At 40.9% G+C, this 18,527-nt stretch overlaps 1 protein-coding gene and 1 pseudogene across 1 annotated transcript in view; one reads left to right on the top strand and one right to left on the bottom strand.

The window, feature by feature from the left end:
• The window catches only part of MID1 (midline 1), a 156,127-nt gene extending 138,059 nt beyond the window's left edge, over window positions 1-18,068 (bottom strand). The window contains exon 1 of the mRNA XM_008571254.1: window positions 17,778-18,068. The gene's annotated coding sequence lies outside the window, so the exon portion shown is untranslated. The remainder of the gene's footprint in view (window positions 1-17,777) is intronic.
• On the top strand, window positions 1,091-1,950 carry LOC103589297 (annotated as a pseudogene).
• Window positions 18,069-18,527: the final 459 nt, after the last annotated feature.

Raw genomic sequence — 18,527 nt, 5'->3', positions numbered from 1 at the left:
TTCTTGGCTCTTATGGCTATAATGTTTCTTCCTCCAAAGCCTTCTCTCAACATGATCTACAAATCCCTTTGGGCATTTTTCAAATTGAGTCAAGTATTTTCAAAGTATTTTTGAGTGTTATTTGTCATGCTATGAAACTAATACATTTACAAATTAATTCTATTATTTTGGGGGTCAGTCTGCATTTCAGTGTATTTTTTCTTGGTGAGTTTTTTTTACTAAACTCATATACTCCCAAGAGGCTTTGCTGTATTGAAGTGCTGCTTGAGTTTTGTTGGCTGGGATCACAAACACATAGAAAAGAACAAGAAAACTTCAAGGCACACCTTTGTCTAGAAATAGTGATACCTCCAGGCAGTTTATAAATCTCTATTCCTGAGAAAGGAATGCTTCATTCTGGACTGGCTTAGCATTCCTGGGGGATTCATATTATAACACAACTCGATGGCATAATTTACAGTCAGGGCCATAGAGAGCACGGAGTTAATGATAACTACTATCTGAATCTTCGGGCACTAACTTAACAACTTATATTCTCTTACTAATAAAATGAGGTAAGGATGAAAAATAAGATTGAAATTTAAACTGAACAACTGGCACAGGGATATTTTATTTTTTACAAGAGGTTATAATTTATTCTTTTCTCAGGTAATCTGTAATGTATATGTAAATATAAGATACATATTTGAATTGTAATATAGATAAGATCACTATTTACAGTATTTCAAACAATAACTATTTCACCCTATTTGAATTCTAAAGTAGAAATATATTTATATAATATATTAAAATATAATAAGTACAAAATATATTTTTACTCTAAATATAATTGAAAGTAAAAATATGTGATTTTTCTATAATTTGTATAATAAAGTAATTATTGTTACCATATGAGCATAATTTAAATTTTAAAATACTATTGTATTTTCTTTTGCCTGTTTTGGAGTTCTTTAAAGGGCTTTAAAACCTCTGCCATTAAGAATTCAAAGATACTCCCTGGTGTGATTCCGTCCTGTGCAGCTGTTCTTTGGAGCCATAGTTGTTTCTCTCTGGCCACCTTCTCTCCCACCTAAATGCATGCCACCACCCCATGGAAGATTCAATGGACATGGACATGAGCCCCTTGAGGCCCAAGAACTATCTTTTCGGTTGTGAACTAAAGGCCAACAAAGATGACCACTTGAAAGTGGGTAATGATGAAAGTGAGCACCAGTTATCTTTAAGAAGGGTCAGTTTTGGGGCTGGTGCAAAGGATGAACTGCACATTGTTGAAGCAGGAGCAGTGAATTATGAGGGCGGTCTAGTTAAGGTAACACTGGCAGCTTTGAAAGTGTCTGCACAGCCTACGGTTTCCCTGGGGGGCTTTGAGATAACACCACCTGTGGTCTTACGGTTGAAGTGTGGCTCAGGGCCTGTGCATATCAGTGGACGGCACTTAGCAGCTGTGGAGAATGATGCAGAATCAGAAGATGAAGAGGATGAGGATGCGACACTCTTAAGTCTATCTGGAAAGTGATCTGCCCCTGGAAGTGGTAGCAGGTTTCCATAGAAAAAGGGAAAACTTGCTGCTGATGACAATGATGATGATGACGATGACGATGATGACTTTGATGATGAGGAACTGAAGAAAAAGCTCCAGTGAAGAAATCTGTATGAGACACTCCAGCCGAAAATAGACAAAAATCCAACTAGAATGGGAAAGACTCAAGACCATCAACACCAAGACCAAAAGGTAAAGAATCCTTCAAAGAAATAGGGAAAAAACTCCTACAACACCAAAAGGACCTAGTTCTGTAGAAGACGATAAAGCAAAAATGCAAGCAAGTATAGGAAAAGGTGGTTCTCTTCCCAAAGTGGAAGCCAAGTTCATCAATTATGTGAAGAATTGCTTCCGGATGACTGACCGGGAGGCTTCCTCTGGCAGTGGAGGAAGTCTCTTTAAGAAAATAGTTTAAATGGTTTGTTAAAATTTTCCGTCTTATTTCATTTCTGTAGTTCATATCTGGCTGTCCTTTTTATAATGCAGAGTGAGAACATTCCCTACCGTGTTTGATAAATGTTGTCCGGGTTCCATTGCCAAGAATGTGTTGTCCAAAATGCCTGTTTAGTTTTTACGATGGAACTCCACCCTTTGCTTGGTTGCGAGTATGTATGGAATGTTATGATAGGACATAGTAGTATTGGTGGTCAGACATGGAGATGGTGGGGAGACAAAAATATACATGTGAAATAAACTCAGTGTTTTAATAAAGTAAAAGAAAAAGAATTCAAAGATAAACACGTTAAATCAGGAAGAAATTTTGCCAATTTCTCTATAAAATTCTCTCTGTAAAGATACCCTATTTATGAAATATTTTACTACCTATTAAATTTTATATCTCCTAATCATAATATCTCATATAAGGGATAAAATACCTAAACAAAGTAAAACAAAGCCATGCTTGCATGAAGTTTTATATGTGTTGATTTGTATTTGTAAGCATTGACTATAAGCTCTTTAAGAAACAAGGGCTGATATCTTTGTACACTAAGCATTAATCTTCAGCCATAATATGCAAAAACAAATTTAAAGAGATTGGTAATTATCAGAAGTTACCAGGCAGGCACCGAAATCTGCCTCCTCGTGGCAAGGAAATTCTCACTAAGTTTCAGCCAACCCAGGGAGCCAACTTGAAGCCTGAGGTTCTCTCTGTCTTCTGTTTAAACCAGTGATTCTCAAAGAGGGGTTTATTTTGCCCCCAGTGGATATTTGGCAATGTCTTGAAACATTTTGGGGGGATGGGAGTGCTACTAGAATCTGGTGGGTTGAGGTCAGGGATTCTGCTAAACATCCTACATGTTACTCACAGAACAGCCCTCATGAAGAACTATTAAACCCCAAATGTCAAAAATGCTGAGGTTGAGAAATTCTAACCTAGAAGAATCTAGATTGGATGTTGGGGAATACTTGGGATTCAAGCCCAAAGAGCCTGTGGATGTATGTTTGTGTATATACACGTATCTGCACATATACTGACAATGGAGATGGATCATGTCCCTATTTAACTTATGCAAATGCAAAAACAAGGGAATATGTTTGGGGTGGGGGGATCTAAATAGTCTCCGCAATTTCTCCTGATACTCAACATGTCTCTTCCCCAAAGTTAACATGCGTGGGAGTGTGGGGTCTGCCATGTCTTGAGCAAGTATCAATTCTCTGTGTTTCTCAGAGTATAAATTGAAGGCCAATCTACTGATTAAAGATATATTTTGTACATCGCAGCTCCTTTTTTGCTCTCAATATTTCAGCCAGGGCTTAACTGAAGACCCAGCAATCACAGATATTTTTGACAATTCAGTCATGCACCAACACAAGCCTATTGGGGTGTGGGAATTTTATCTGGGAGCTATTGAACACACCTACATTGGATTATGAAGTATTTCTTCTTCACCTTTTAAAAACCAATACAAATGATATACCACTGTACACCTACCAGAATGGCTAAAATAAAAATAGGGACATTACCAAATGCTGGGGAGGATGCAGAGAAACTGAATGCAGAATGGTCCAGCCACTCTGGGATACAGTTTGGCAGTTTGTTACAAAACTGAACATGCACTTACCACATGACCCAGCAATTGCACTCCTCGGCACTTATCCCAGAGAAATGGCAACTTATGGTCACACAAAGTCCTGTACACGAATGCTCATAGCAACTTTATTTGTATTAGCCCTAAACTGGAAACAACCCAAATGTCCTTCAACAAGGCGAACGTTTAAATGGTGGTTCATCCATACTGTTGCATGCTACTCAGCAACAAAAAGGAAAAAATGACAGACTGATACATGGAATAATTTGAATGAACCTCCAAAGAATTATGCTGAGTGAAAAAAAAATTTCAAAAGGTTACACACTGTATGATTACATGTATATAATATTCTTGAAGTAACAAAGAGATGGAGAACAGATTACTGATTGCCAAGGAGTTAGGGATAGGGGGCAGAGGTGGGTGAAGGGTGCAGTGGACCTCTCCATACATTTTTTGCAACTTCCTACGGATCTGTAATTATTGTTATTATTATTATTATTTTGGCTGGTAAGGGGATCCGAACCCTTGACCTTGCTGTTACCAGCACCATGTTCTAAGCAAGTGAGCTAACCGGCCAGCCCTGATCTGTAACTATTTCAAATAATTTTTTTTTAAGTCATGTTTCTGTACCAACAAAGCGCTGGGAAACAAGATCATCCAAATGGTCACATTCACGGTTGTAGAGTTGGTTAGGGTCACCAACCCCTGGCACTGTGCCCTCGAAGATGCATTCTTTTCCATTTCTACCTTTTGTAGTTACTGCTCTGTTTGCTTATTATTTTCATTTTTGCTTTAAAGACATAAATACGTAAACATGAATATAAATGTAATTTCATCTCTGAGTATAGTTTCAAATATAAGGTGTGTAATATTGTAAAAGAGTTTAACTATTGTAAGAAAAGTAAAACAGATAAAGAAGAAATGGTTTTTTTGGATTATAATATGAAAACTAATGATAAGTGATCATGTCCCTTAATGACATTTGGTGTTGTTTATAGGAGAATTTGTCCTACAAGGGTATATCTTTTTAGCGACAAATTACACTTTTCTCACACTTTACAGGAGTATTTATACATATACACGCAAACAGGGGCTGGCCAGTTAGCTCAACTGGTTAGAACGTGGTGTTGGTAACACCAAGGTCAAGGGTTTGAATACCTGTACTGGATGGCTGCCAACAAAACAAAAAAATCATGCAAACATATATGCACGAATGCATGCACACACAAAAACACATGCACATACACATTTGCCTAAAGAGATGCTTTTGGATCATGATAGCCCTTTAATACATTATTCCACTGTGTGCACATGTATCCACATATACATGCCTCTGTATGGGTGGGTGTGTATTCATTCAGAGGCTGAGGTGGAATAGTCATTATATAAACCCCGTGAGTTATCCATACCGTTTCAATTTACAGGTAAGGAAACAGGGAAGGTTTAAGGAATCAACGCAAGGGCACAGAGCTAAGAAGTAGCACATTAGCGTCTTTACCCAAGGGTCTCTGATATTATGCTTCCAAATCTACTGCCGGGAGTGATTCTCTTACTAAATAATTTTATCATTGTCAAAATAAGATCAAACGCTATTATACTAGACTTGGTGTTGACTTCTTCCTCTTTCTTTCTTTTTTTTTTTTTAAAGAAAGATTCTTTTGTTCAAATGAAATCTTAACCAGAAGCCCAATATTTTGGAAGAGCAGAAAAGCAGAATAAAACACCTGAACTTTTCTTGTTGGAGTGGCAGGGGACTGGAGGGTGGCTCTTGCGCCCTTATCTCTACCCACTTTCTGTGTCTGGGCAACACCCCCTCCTCCTGCCCCAAGCAGCTCTGGGGAGCTCTTAGAGCTCTAAGAGCAAAGGTGAAAAGACACTTCACTGGACTACTATCAGGAAAAAATTCTCCATGGCTCACTAGCACTTCTGCACATTTTATGAATAGAGGCACTGACTCCCTTTGTTCCAAACTATCTTTTCATGAACTTTTTTTATATTAAACACCCTTGGAAGATAGAGATAGTGTCTCCCTCCTGAGCAATGGGCAGACATGCTTATTGTCCATTATAAAAGATTTAGGTTCCCTCAGCTCAGGATTCTACACCCATGAGGCAAACCTACCACCTACACAACATCCACCAGGGCTCCTCTGTGCTGCCCTTCTAGAAGACAGGAATATGCCACCCCAAATATCTCTTTTTGGCATAAAGATTATTTTGAGCTGATTATTTTGAGAAACAGTAAGCATTGAAAAAGGTGTTAAGTTTCCTTTTTGTAAGATAAATTTACATCTACAAAAAAATGTTCATTTGTAAAGGTGTCTCGCACTCTGTGCTAGGAAGAGAAGGTAACTCTCAACCCCAAATACTCTTATTAAAGGAGAAGGAAGTTGCTTAAATGTACATAACAAACATTCTCCTTGTTTACTGTGCTTTTCCTGGTCATCTTCTCATAACTTGCCTCCTCCACACCCTTCTTCCTTTGTTTTAACTGAAGATGATATTTAAGCTCAAGTTCTAGCCACTTTTCTGGATTTACTCAACCCTGAGTTTCTCCCATGTGTATATGAGATATACATGTTCACACACTTCTGTTTGTTCTTCCCTTGTTAATCTGTTTTTTGTAACAGGGGCCCCAGCAAAGAACCTAGAAGGTTAGGAGGAAAAGATATCTCCCTTCCCTACACCCTACCCATTGGGTGCCTTTGGGGACAAAGAGAACCACTGTGAACATGAAGTTCCTGCTACGTGCTGTGCAGAGAGTAATGAAGTCTTTGTTTCTGACCCAGGAACCTTGTGTCTTCTGCCAACATCCAAGAAACAGTGGCAGGATAAGTCACTAGTGCGAAAGTATAGCAAAGTCTCACACCCTTCACAATCCTTGACAACCACCACTCTGTAACTTATTTAACACACACTTATATAATACTCTGTACCAGGTGCTATTCTTTTTTTTTTTCCTTTTTGTCTTTTTTCATGGCCGGTAACAGAATCGCAACCCTCGGTGTCGCGCCCGTACCGCGACCGGCAATGGGATCGCAACCCTCGGCGTTGCGCCCGCACCGCGCTCAGCCAGTGAGCTGACCGGTCTCCATATGGGATCCGAACCCTCGGCGGTAGCACTGCCGCGCTCCCAAGTGCCGCACTCAACCGAGTGCGCCACCGGGCTGGCCCCCAGGTGCTATTCTAAGTGGTGGACAAACACTAACTCAATTAATCTTCATAACAACCTTATAATGTAGGTATCAATGCTTATTATTCCCATTTTACAGAGGAGATAATGGCAATCACATACGATTATGTAGTTGGATCATTAACATAAAATAAGTACTTGTGCATATTTATAAACACTAAATGATTTTCCTTATTAAAAGAAATGTACATTGAAAACTCAGACCCATGCAACTTTTCTCTAGCTGGTTTTGATCCTAAAGCCCCAATCTTCAAGAAGACTGATACGAATCCACCCCAATGTGCAGAAATATTAAAATATTAAAATGGTGCACCTTGATCTGAGAGGAAAAGAGGAGACTATTTTCTTAAAGACTCTCCCAGGGTCTTGAGTATTTAAAGTGGAACCTCTCACTTCCTTGAAAAATGGTCACAATTCCAACAAACAGAGTACTAACAACATAAGCATCCTCCTGGAATTAGACTCTCAGCAGCAAGCTTTTTAACACTTTTTGGAGTTTGCTGTGAGCTAGCTCCACTTCCACTCATACAAGACCTTTAGAATTAGCCACATTACTGTAGGACTCACTCTCAGGTTATTTCCAACACACTTGTGGAGAGTCAACAATGTATATTACTCTGGGGAATGATTATAAAGATAGATAGGTTAAAAAAATGAATATCAAGAACCATCTTAAATAGAGAATGTGGACATTGCACAAGGAACGTAAATGGCCTTTCAATATATGCAAAGATGCTCAACAGCACTCAGAAGAGAAATGCAAAGTACACAGAAATACCTCTCTTTACATATCAGATAGGCACAGGTGCACAGCAAGTTGGACAATGGCCTCTGTTGGTGAGGCTCTGGGGAAACACTCCCATACAAGATGGTTAGACAATTTTACTTATTTATCAAAATTGGAAACTGCATTCACCCTTTGACCCAGCAATACCACTTCTGGGGATTTATAGCACAGATATACCTGTCCCATGCAAACTGATGAACATGAGGCTTTTCAGTGCACATTGTTTTAATGGCAAAAGACTGACACAACCCATGTGACCGGTAGGGGAAGGGTCAGGTCAATTATGGTACATTGTCACAATGGCATGCTATGGGGTTTTTTTTTTTTTTTTTTTTTTTTAAAAGAGGAAGCTCTCTGTGCACTGTTATGGAAAGCTCTCTAGGATATATCATAAAGTGGAAGAAAATCAAGGAGCAGAGCAATGTGTACAGAAGGCCACCATTTGTGTAAGATGAGGGAAATATATTTGCATCTGCCTACGACAATAAGAAAAATTGCTGTAGAACTGGTTATCACTATAGGAGACACATAGTATACTATATTTCACAACTTTGGCAGCATAGGAGTGACAATGTTTATATACCAATTAGGGATTCAAGAAATCTTCTAAAGAAGTTTTTCTTCACGATCCTAGTATTCAAATTAGCATAAAGATCAGACATGGAATACAGTACTTTGAGTTGACTGTTTCAAACAATGTTTTAAGCCCCCTGGGATCACACAATTAGGACTTGTGCCTGCCCCAATTACTTTCATACTATTTCTTTAATGATCCAAAGCTAATCAGCAATTTACCTGGTTAAAATTCAGTTGGTTTGATTGTGCTTTGATGGGGACACTCCCTTCTCCTGTTTTCTGCATTCAGACAGAGAATTTGCAAAGGAGCTAACAACAAAGGGATTTTGAACCTTCAAAGCCTTAATTAGAAAACAGGAGTAAATGGTAGATTTTTGAAGAGGAACCACGAATACATATTTTTGTGGGCTTTTGCCTGATTACATTTGTTAATAAGGAATGCCAAAACGTGTGCACCATAAACCGTTCAAGATCTTTTGGTAGCAAATTATACTTGTAAATTTGACGTAAGTTGATCACTAGAAGAACTCACACTCTTTGAAGATTAGAATTCATAAATGTATGAAAGAATTAAATGGTTCTTTCCCCTAGTGATATAAAGTATTAAATGGCAGGAAAAAAATGTGTTCAAAATGAACCGAGGAAATAATTCATTTTGAAAAGTATTCAATAAAAATGTTAAATAGGAAATATGTGTTAAGCCGGTTCCTACTGGATGAAGAAGTAAAGCAGAAACATGAAAAGGACAAACTCAAGGATGATGGTCTGCGAAACGTCCCTCAGCCCACCACTATATGGTCTTAGGCACAGTCATCTATTCCATCTCCGTAAGACAAAGAAAGGAAAACTAATTCTGATCACCAGAAAACTGGATGTCCTTGGAGCCTTCAAGAGGGCGGTGGCTCCAGATCAAGGAGAAATGAATGCCTTTGAAGATGCATCTTAGATTGTTTTGTTAATACATAAAATCCTCTCTTTTTATCATGCACAAGTCTCATTGCAAAAGGAAAATGCACGTCGACGAGGATTAGTTTGGCTTCTCAGAGGTCATAACTAAATATACAAAACTAATAATATGACACTGAAATAATCGAGAATGTGAAATTGCTCATCCGAGGGGATGATGTAACTAATACTGACATAATTTCCAAGCAGAAAAGAAAAACTAGGTCAAAGCACGTTGGCCTAACATAATAAGCATTTTTGCTTCCAGATTTTTACCATGTAGGCTGTGTCTGCAGGCATTAATGTCTTCTGTTATCAATGTTCGGGGCTGTCACAAACAATTCATGTCTTATCACTCTTTGTTAGTTAAACCAAAACAATGTAGTTTACATGTGAACTATTCAATTCTGATAGTTGAAATGTTAGAAAGGAGAGAAATATTCAGAAAGTGTCTCCACCAGATGGAGAAGCATTTAGCAATAAATATTCATTAATTTAATAGTTTGCTATTGTGTTTTTTGTCTATGCAGAAAGTCATACCCCTCTCCATTAATTCTTACGACTTTTTTCCTTCTTTCACTCAGAGCCATATCAAAAGGGCAGCAACGCCAATCTTTAAACACTTTTAAACACTGACTACTGAAAAGGAGCTCGACTGGAATCACTCACCGAATGGCCAATTTTTCTCTTCCGTTTTCCCCATCATACATCCAATAAAGGAACTCACACTTTTTTCTCCCTTCTAATTGTTCCATTTCACTTTCCTGCACTATTTCCCCAAAGCACAGCTGATTAATTCATGGAAAAAATGACTCATTTCACTCCCTAAACTTTCTTCTGCGTAAACATCATCCTCCTACTTTTTATGGTCTGACATTTTCCTACCTATCTAAAATCAGAGCAAAGAATATAAACACAAAAGTAGCACAAAGCCCAAATACGAGGGTATTTTGAAAAGTTTGTGGAAAAATGGAATTAAAAGATAATACAAATCTTTCCATGAACTTTTCGAAGCACCGCATTAAAGACCATTTGACTATTTGGATTTTTCGAATAGTATTTTCTCCCAAAGATGATGCAGTCTTTCCTGACTTGATTCATTATAAACCATCAACCCATTCAAATTGTCATGGAATTTATTAGCACATTAAATTGTAGCACGTGACCTGAAACCATTAAAATCACATCTTACTAGAAGTCATGTGGCACAGTCACAGAGAGAATGGGATGGGGAGTCTTAGAAGACTTAGATTCTAGGTGTAAAGTCACTCATACCTTGCTCCCTGATGGAGCCTAAAATATTTCTTGTGCTAAAATTTCAGCCCACAAATGTGAAACTTTTAACCAGTACTTTTTGTCTGAATTCCTAAAGCATCTCCTGTAGAAGACTTGATCTCACATAAATAAATAAATTCCTCATATTTGGTGGTGCCTTTCATCTACATATTGCTTTATCTGGCCATTCACCTAGTTACTATTAGCTCAGCAGGGCATTTGATAAATTCCATTAGTCCACAAACAACTCCCTTCCTCCTTGTTTGGAGAAGATCACTTCAAAAGATATATACAACTGAAGCAACACTCCAAAACCCGACGTGGTCTTTTGTGGACCCTTTGAAAATGTGTTAGTCCTGTTGTCTCCATAGACATTAAATATCTCTGAAATTTCTATTTCATCATTTTAACCGTAACTCTCAGACAGTCTGTCACACCCAGAGGCAATAAAAATGCTTTGTCTTGCACATCTTGAATTTTGCTATAGACAATGTGGTTGCCATCTGCAGGGAGTGGATGACTTCGGCCTTCTCCCAGACACAACCTCTCAGATGCTGTGTGACCTTGGGTATGCCACTCACCTGGCAAAATAAACCAACTGCACATGGGCCTAAGGCCTAACTCACCAGGCTGTGCTCAATAAGAGCAAGCAGCAGATTCGATCTTGGCTATTAGGCTTTGAGCTATTGGAAGGCAGGTCCCATTTCTTAATCACTTCTGCAGCTCCATCAAGCAGAGTATAAGCCAAGTGGCTTGCCACGTTCTGGGTTGTGTGCTCCCCCAGAACACATCGAAGGGACTAGACAGTTAAGCAATCTCTCTGATATCAATTTATTTAGTCCTTGCTGTTCCCGCAATCTTTCTAATGACCTTCCTTCCTCATGTCCCCTCTGATCTTAAAGAGCATTTTCCATTCCCTTTTCTACCAAAATTCATCACGGCCGGCCCGGTGGCGCACTGGAGAGTGCGCCGCTTGGGAGCGCGGTGGCGCTCCCGCTGAGGGTTTGGGTCCCATGTGGAGACCGGTCCCCGCTCACTGGCTGAGCATGGTGTGGGCGCAACACCAAGGGTTGCGATCCCGTTGCCGGTCGCGGTACGGGGCGTGACACCGAGGGTTGCGATCCCGTTACCGGTCAGGAAAAAAGACAAAAGACAAAAAAAAAAAAAAAAAAAATTCATCTGACGTGTGCCCATAAAATATTTAGCGATTCTTACTGTGTGCCAGGCACTGTGCTTGGGTCTTGGGATTCAAAGGTAATTGAGACATGACTCTTGCTCTCAGGTAACTCAGTTCCAAGATAGACAGATAAACAATTACCTAGCAATAGATCCACTTTCTGAAAGTGTGGATAAGAGGACTATAGCAATTTTCTTTCCATTTATTCTAGTGCTCAGCATACAAAGAGCTTACTTACAAACAATCCCAACCCAGAACGCCATCATTGCCCCTGGCTCAGCCCCCTGCGGATCCCTGGCTGTGACTCACAAAGACCCCAGGGAGTCCAGAAGTTCAGGATGCTGAGAAAAAACAAGCCAAGAGGTCTAACCCACAGCTAGACACACCAGCAAGTCCTGCCGGCCAAAGGGACAACCCTGCCCCCAAATATTGTTCCTAAGAGGGCAATCATGTTTTTTGCAACTCCAGGCCCCACTGTTTGAAATTTCTCCAATTAAAGACTCATCCTACGGGTTGAAGGGCTGAGTCATGAGCCTTCACGCCTCTATGCTGCTTCTCTTTCAGCATGTGGTGGAGACCACTGTGTACAGGAAACGGGAGTGTGGTTTGGAGGTGGGGGAGGGGAGAGTGGGAAGATGGGCGGTTGTGAATTCACTGTATATTAGGACAGGCGTGCGGGAGATGCTTCAGGGGGAGATGCTTCAGTGGGACCCAGAAGATACCAGAAGGATGGAGAAAGAAAGGTGAAAACTAGTGCACACTGTTACCCAAAGTATGGCAGTTCCTTCTCCTTCTGTGTTTCTATCCTGTATAACATGGGGGCGTGCCCCCAAACTCAGAACTTAATCTTCCATTAATTATTTTTTAAAGTACTGTGTTATCAGATTGTCCCAATCATGGCATCATTTCTCATGGGAAAATGTTCTGGGTTTCAGACAACAAACTCTTACAACATAAAGCATTCCTTGATGGGGGGCTGCCTATGAGTTATTTTTCTCTGCAGAAAAAAATTAAATTGCTATTGAATAATTATGATAAATTTATTTTATCTAGTAAATCATAAATTTCTACTAATGGACAAGTGGGTAAAAATCAAATAAACTTCGCAATTACAAATCATTTCTCAAGTCTCCTAAGTTCAGCCAAGTTTTGGATACCATCAATTTTTCAAGTGGATTCCTAATTCATACAAATATATATATTTGTAATGAGCAGCCATTTTGCCCATGAAATAATTATTCATGCTACAGGTACAATAAATTGTACATCAGATTGAAGACTCTGTGAGGGCAAGGACCACATAGAAATCATGTTTGGAGCCCCAAAGTGGCCTGGCATATAATAATCGCTTATAATGTAGCTTTATTGAATGGACTACTGAATACATTAATTCTGTAAGTGCTTAGTAAATGTCGTTGAATGATATAAGAAAGGAAGGAGAGCCTTTATATTATACTCATCATAAACAGTTGACCGAATATGAACCTTCAGCATCCACTTGTACTACAAATGACCAGCACCTCTAGCATATTTTTGCCCTTTTACTCAGAACTTCTTTTTTATAGCATAAAGCAGATAAGTTCTTAGGTTTTATTTTTTGGGAAAAGTCCCCTCTAGGCATTTTTTCTGTGCCTCCAATTTTTGAGCTCCTTAACACCACCTGACCTTCTGTAGGCCATTAACTATCCTGATTTTGTGTCAATGGAATATTATTCTCCAGAGGAAAAAAAAAATCTTGTGGATCTGGATGGGTCCCTAATATTGTGTCCTTTATGAACATGCCAGTTCATAAAACTAGACAAGCATCTAGAACAAACCCCCTAGAATGAGTTTTATGTGAAATAAAAGGAGTTAATAATGAGCCAGAATCTTCCTAATAAACTGCCCCATATCTAAATGGAGATTAGATTCTTGTTTGACCTGGCTTTATCGCCCTTTCTTTAATAACAGCATATTTGATATTCTCTTCCTTGAATGAACTCGATTTCATAGTAGCTTTGGTCACAAGATTAAAGAATCGCTAACTAATTGTTCCCAATAAGCAGAGCAATTCTCTGTGGCTCTGCCTGTGGCTCCCTGTGGCGTCCACTGCCTGGTCTTCCACCATAGAAACTTCAAGCCTGACCCCTGCAGGTGGATAACTGAAATGCACATGTCCAATCAGATCCTGATCTTTTTGTAAAAGTCCCACCAAGTTCTGAAAATAAGTACAACAGGGATAACTGACGATATTGATATAATACGTTGAACTTCCCTTTTATTTTGTAAGTTGCTTTTGGAAAGCAGCAACCATTTGATTAAAATAATTTAAATTACATCTGCAAAATACTCTGGTGTGGTCGGACGTTAATTCTTTTTGCCTATCAAGAAAAATCCAAATGATTTGGATGAACTGGGATCCTCGAATCGTGCAGGTTAAAACTGTCCTGATTTGGCCCCACCTCTTTCTAATCAAACAAATTACTCTTTGTCCAGTGACCAAATCCCCCCCTTTCACCAACACACAGCCCAGGTTGCCATAGCTACCTTGGATGTCTATTTACCACACAAGGGATCAAAGCCAGGAGACATCCACATATACACTTAGCCTTAAAACTTGCTGGAATGTCTGCGGATAACATGCAACTGCCAATTAACGGATTTGCTCGCAGCCTATGCGGTCCACAGCCAAGCAGACTATGAACACAAGTCATAACAAATAGCAAGGAAAAGCCAACTCAAAAAAAAATATTTCAAAATGACCAACAAGAATCTTTAAACTGACAGCAAGTCTTACGATTATAATATTTCCTGAAAGAGATAGCAGGAAAGAAATTAAAATTTTAACATATGTTGAAGACATTGAGCTCTCTAAACCAAGTGCAAAAACAAAGTATCTATTGAAAGGGAACATTTTTCAGATGCATATTTAAAATTCCGGTTAGTTACAGTACCTTCCTATTAGATGTCATAAAAGTTGCTTGATCTTAGTGTTGGGACAAATGAGAACAGAAATGCCTTTTAAACTTTTAAAGGCTTAATTTTCAAATAAAGGAAACCACACAACATACTTGGGACACTACGTGCTGATTCCAGAAGGATAAGAAAAAGGATGTTGTAGGAGAGGCTCGGTTTTAATCTCTAGAATGCCATTTGAAATGCTAAGCTTGTGCAGGTAGTCTTTCTGGGTGGGTGAGTATTCATCCCCAGGCTTGCCCCTAACTTGCTTTGTCTCTTTATACTTAACCTTTCTCTGCCTTCGCCTCACCATTTGTTCTATGAGGATCAAATTGCCACTTCTTTCTCTCCTGGGGATGGGCCAGAGAATAAATAGATCATGTTTGTAAAGGACACTCTAATCCTCAGAAGAAAGATTAATACGAAGCTTTCATTATTCAGCCAGATGTCCTTGGGCATTTTAATTCCAATCTAAAGAATGCAAAACGAGCTAATCAAACTGAGTCACAGCTTCCTTGTAAAAGCAGCATCCCAGCCTTGCAAGAATTTAGCAGCTACATGACTCGTTTTAGTAGATCAGAAATAAGAGCACACACCTTCTCCCTTTGGAGTTTTTTCTAAAGTTACTAGAACGTTAAAAACACAAAATATGTCTGGTGGGCAATCTTGTCTGGAGAATCTGATTTTTTTTTTTTTTTTTTCCAGCTCGAGAATGAACTATTTGTTCTTCTCATGTGTAGGGACAATGGGTGGGTGGCTCGCTATTTGGGGATATTTGCAGTTGTGAGAATGCCACAGGCAAACCTGTTGTTTTTGGCCAAGCTTCTAGAACAGGTGGCCATGCCTTTCCTCTTGCCTGGGAACATAGCAAATCCCTTCTCAAGATAGGTTCAGGAAAGTTTCCCATTTATGATCAGAGTGCAGAGAAAGGTTAGCACATACTTTAAAATTACTTCCTGATAAAAGGTGAGTCAGGTTTACATTTTTCCTTGGCCTAACTCAGCGTGGCCTTAGGAATCCTCAAAGAATACTGTCCTCCTATACTGTTCCTTTTCTGCCAACCTGGCACAAGCCCAAACCCCTCTAAATCTTAGAGCCAGTCAGGCAGCTTTCTAATTCTGATGGCAATTTCTGGCTACCCAGAATTTCTGTAGTCAGTGGCAGGGGTCTCTTCTAGGTTGCCACACCATTGTTCAGCATTTGTGCAGCCCTAGGGACGGATCACTCAATGCGAAGAGATTGAATTTCACTGCTGATGACACGCGGGTCTGTTAGATAGTTAGCCCTGCAAATCCAGCCGGAGCTGCTGGGCTGAGATGACAAATTGGCTGGTGGGCGCAATTCACCCTACCTAGATGCAACCATCAGGTTTCCCCAAGAGAAACTCCAATGAAGTTGGAATTAACACACACCAATAACACCACCGTCTCATTCCCTACAACATTCTTGTTCAGGCTGTCCTGAAACAACGTGCTAAGTTCCTGAAACACAGGACTGTCTGGCTTCTTTGGATGAACAATGATCCTCTCACTCTCCTCCGTCTCTGCCCTCCCCCCATCCCACCCTCTTTTCAAGTATCTAACAGGCCAAAAAATTATTAGACATACAGAGAAGTGGATTAAAAAGTTGCTCATCTATTAAATAACTAAGGAATTACTCCATGTGGACTTGTGTCCTTAAAACTTCAATACTGGGCTGTTTTCCAACTTCATGTGAATGCCACAACGAGCTAGGCATGGGAAAAACCATCCCAAGCTTGGGACAGCATGCCTTGGGCATCAGGCACGGGGAGTGCCACCATTCCAGAGGAACTGTGTGGGAACGAGGATTCTGGAAATTGAACTTATACACCACCGAGGAGAGGACAGGTGGCTCCGCACAGGATCAAATGACTTCTTTGTTCCAGCTAAGGATCTTTGTCAAAAATGTTTTGCGCTCTTCTTTTTACTTTTCAATCCTTTCCACTTAGCTTTCTCACTCCTTTCCCCCATCCCATATTGCTAGACATTAGAACAATGAGGTTGGACTGTGAGTTTGCAGAACTTAAACAGCCTCTGCCCCACAGTCTCCAGCTAGACAAGGGCAATTCATTGAAAGCACACGGCACTTGCTCCTCTGCATGTGCTTTTTGGCACTCCCTGAAACTTGCCAAGCACGCTGCTTGGGGAGCAGAGAGGGGACAAGAAGGCAGAGGGTCTGACCATTCGGTGAGGGCTCTGTTTCATCTACCGAGGCTGCAGGAAAGCAGCAGACAGTTCTCAAATCCTCACCCAGCCCCTAAACAGAAAGTTCACTTCCCCCAAAGTGTGCAGGGTGGTGGGTGCCCAATCCGCTCAGAAGAAAAAGCAGAAAGCTTTTCCGGTGGCAATACGGATGCTAACTTTTCCACCAGATTCATTCAGAGCTGGCAAAATCCATACTACACCTTTTGGTATTCTCTGCCATCCCCAGCCTACTGGTATGTTTTTCCAGTCTTGTCTCCCCTTATAAGAGTATTGATCTTGCTATTAAATATTGACATAAGATTCTTCCATAACTTTGATTCACTTGTAGATTACACCCTCTTTTTGGCTTCCTTACATCCACTTTTTTCTTTTATTTCCTTTCTTAACGGCTAAGCAATAAACCACTGCCTGGGCTGATAAGGAATTTTATCATCATGCCCCGGAGCCACGGAAGAAGCTGCTGGTTTAGAAATCTTTTCCAAGACTCGCTGAAGTCGTCCCCGAGCCCTTTCTCTGCTCCCTACTTTCAGGTCTGTCTTCTCACATCCAGAAGCAATACAGTTTTCACACTGCTAGCACAGAAAATCAAACCTGCATCTGTGCTCATCTCGGGCTGGTTCCACCTTCTCACCCAGAAACACAGTAAGTGCCCAGGACGGGAAGCCAACATGAGATAAGCGGCCCCGTGTATTTCTTTTTCAGGATATTCAGTTGTCTTTAACCCAAAGCACAGAGTAGAGGCTAAAAGCTCGAGATACATCCTGCACAATACATTGCAGCGGCCGCAAACTGGAACTGATCTGCATACATTCACCGCTTGTAAGCCCCTGACAATGACCGCCTGACACCACCAAGCACCAAGAGAGGCAAAAGTGGGGACGAGTGGCGAGGACCGGGGTGGAGGGTCGGGGGGGCAAGCGCAGGTCATCTGCTTCTTTGGTTGCCTTAGGAAGATGCAGCCCCGTCTCTCCACCAAATGGATCGACTTGGCCAGGCATCTGCTAACTCACGGAGCTCTCCGGAGGAACGGGTCGCAGGGGTCCCGAGCGGCGCCCTCCCCCTCCGCCCGCCGGCGCAACCGCCTGGAGCTTACCTGCCTCATGTTTAGAATTCCATGACCCATCCGGTAGGGAGCCAGCTGCATCGAAGCCCACGCCGCGGTCGTCACAGGGGCAACAGCAGTACGCGACAGAAGCTCGCAAGACAAAAGCAACTCGGCGAAATCCACAGGCAGCCAAGAGCACGTTTTGCGTCCTCTTTTCTTTGATCTGTTGCTACACGCACTCTGCCCAAGACAATGTCAAGTTTCCCAAGCCCAGCCTATGAAAATCCCTCGGCCTATGAAAAGTCGGGCGCTGGGAAGCGAGGACCGCCTGGCTCTTATTTCAAATCAGTTCCCAGAGACGTCGTAGGTGGCTGGCTGGGACCGTGGAGGGGACTCGCCAATCAGGAGCAAGGGGTGGGTCCTGGGAGCCAGAAAGGCTGCCTCCGCGAGGATTAGGAGAGATCTCGGGATTCAAATGACTGAAAGCAGCTGGAAACAGTGGCCCAGGCTCCAAAAGTAAAGGATGAGTTCTATTCTTATCTAAGAGCTGTGAGTCTGCTCAAAGCTTGGCTAGCTTCGGGCTTTAAATCCTTGCATTGAAAGAGCTCCCTAAAAGCATCCAAACATTTGGAAGGTGCAGAATTATTTCAGCCAGAAAAATTCAACACTCAGGACCCAAGGGTATGTTTAAAAGGGTATCTCGCACTTAAGCCCTACTTTTGCAGACACTGGGGAGGAAACCAAATTGTTAGGCTTGACCCCTTAACCGAAACGATCAATCAAGGGAGGTGGGTGTTA

This window comes from Galeopterus variegatus, unplaced genomic scaffold (genome assembly GCF_000696425.1).
Source record: "Galeopterus variegatus unplaced genomic scaffold, G_variegatus-3.0.2 Scaffold37, whole genome shotgun sequence".
NCBI lineage: Eukaryota > Metazoa > Chordata > Mammalia > Dermoptera > Cynocephalidae > Galeopterus > Galeopterus variegatus.
The sequence above is the reverse complement of the archived record's forward strand: the minus strand, read 5'-3'. Positions and strand labels throughout refer to the sequence as shown.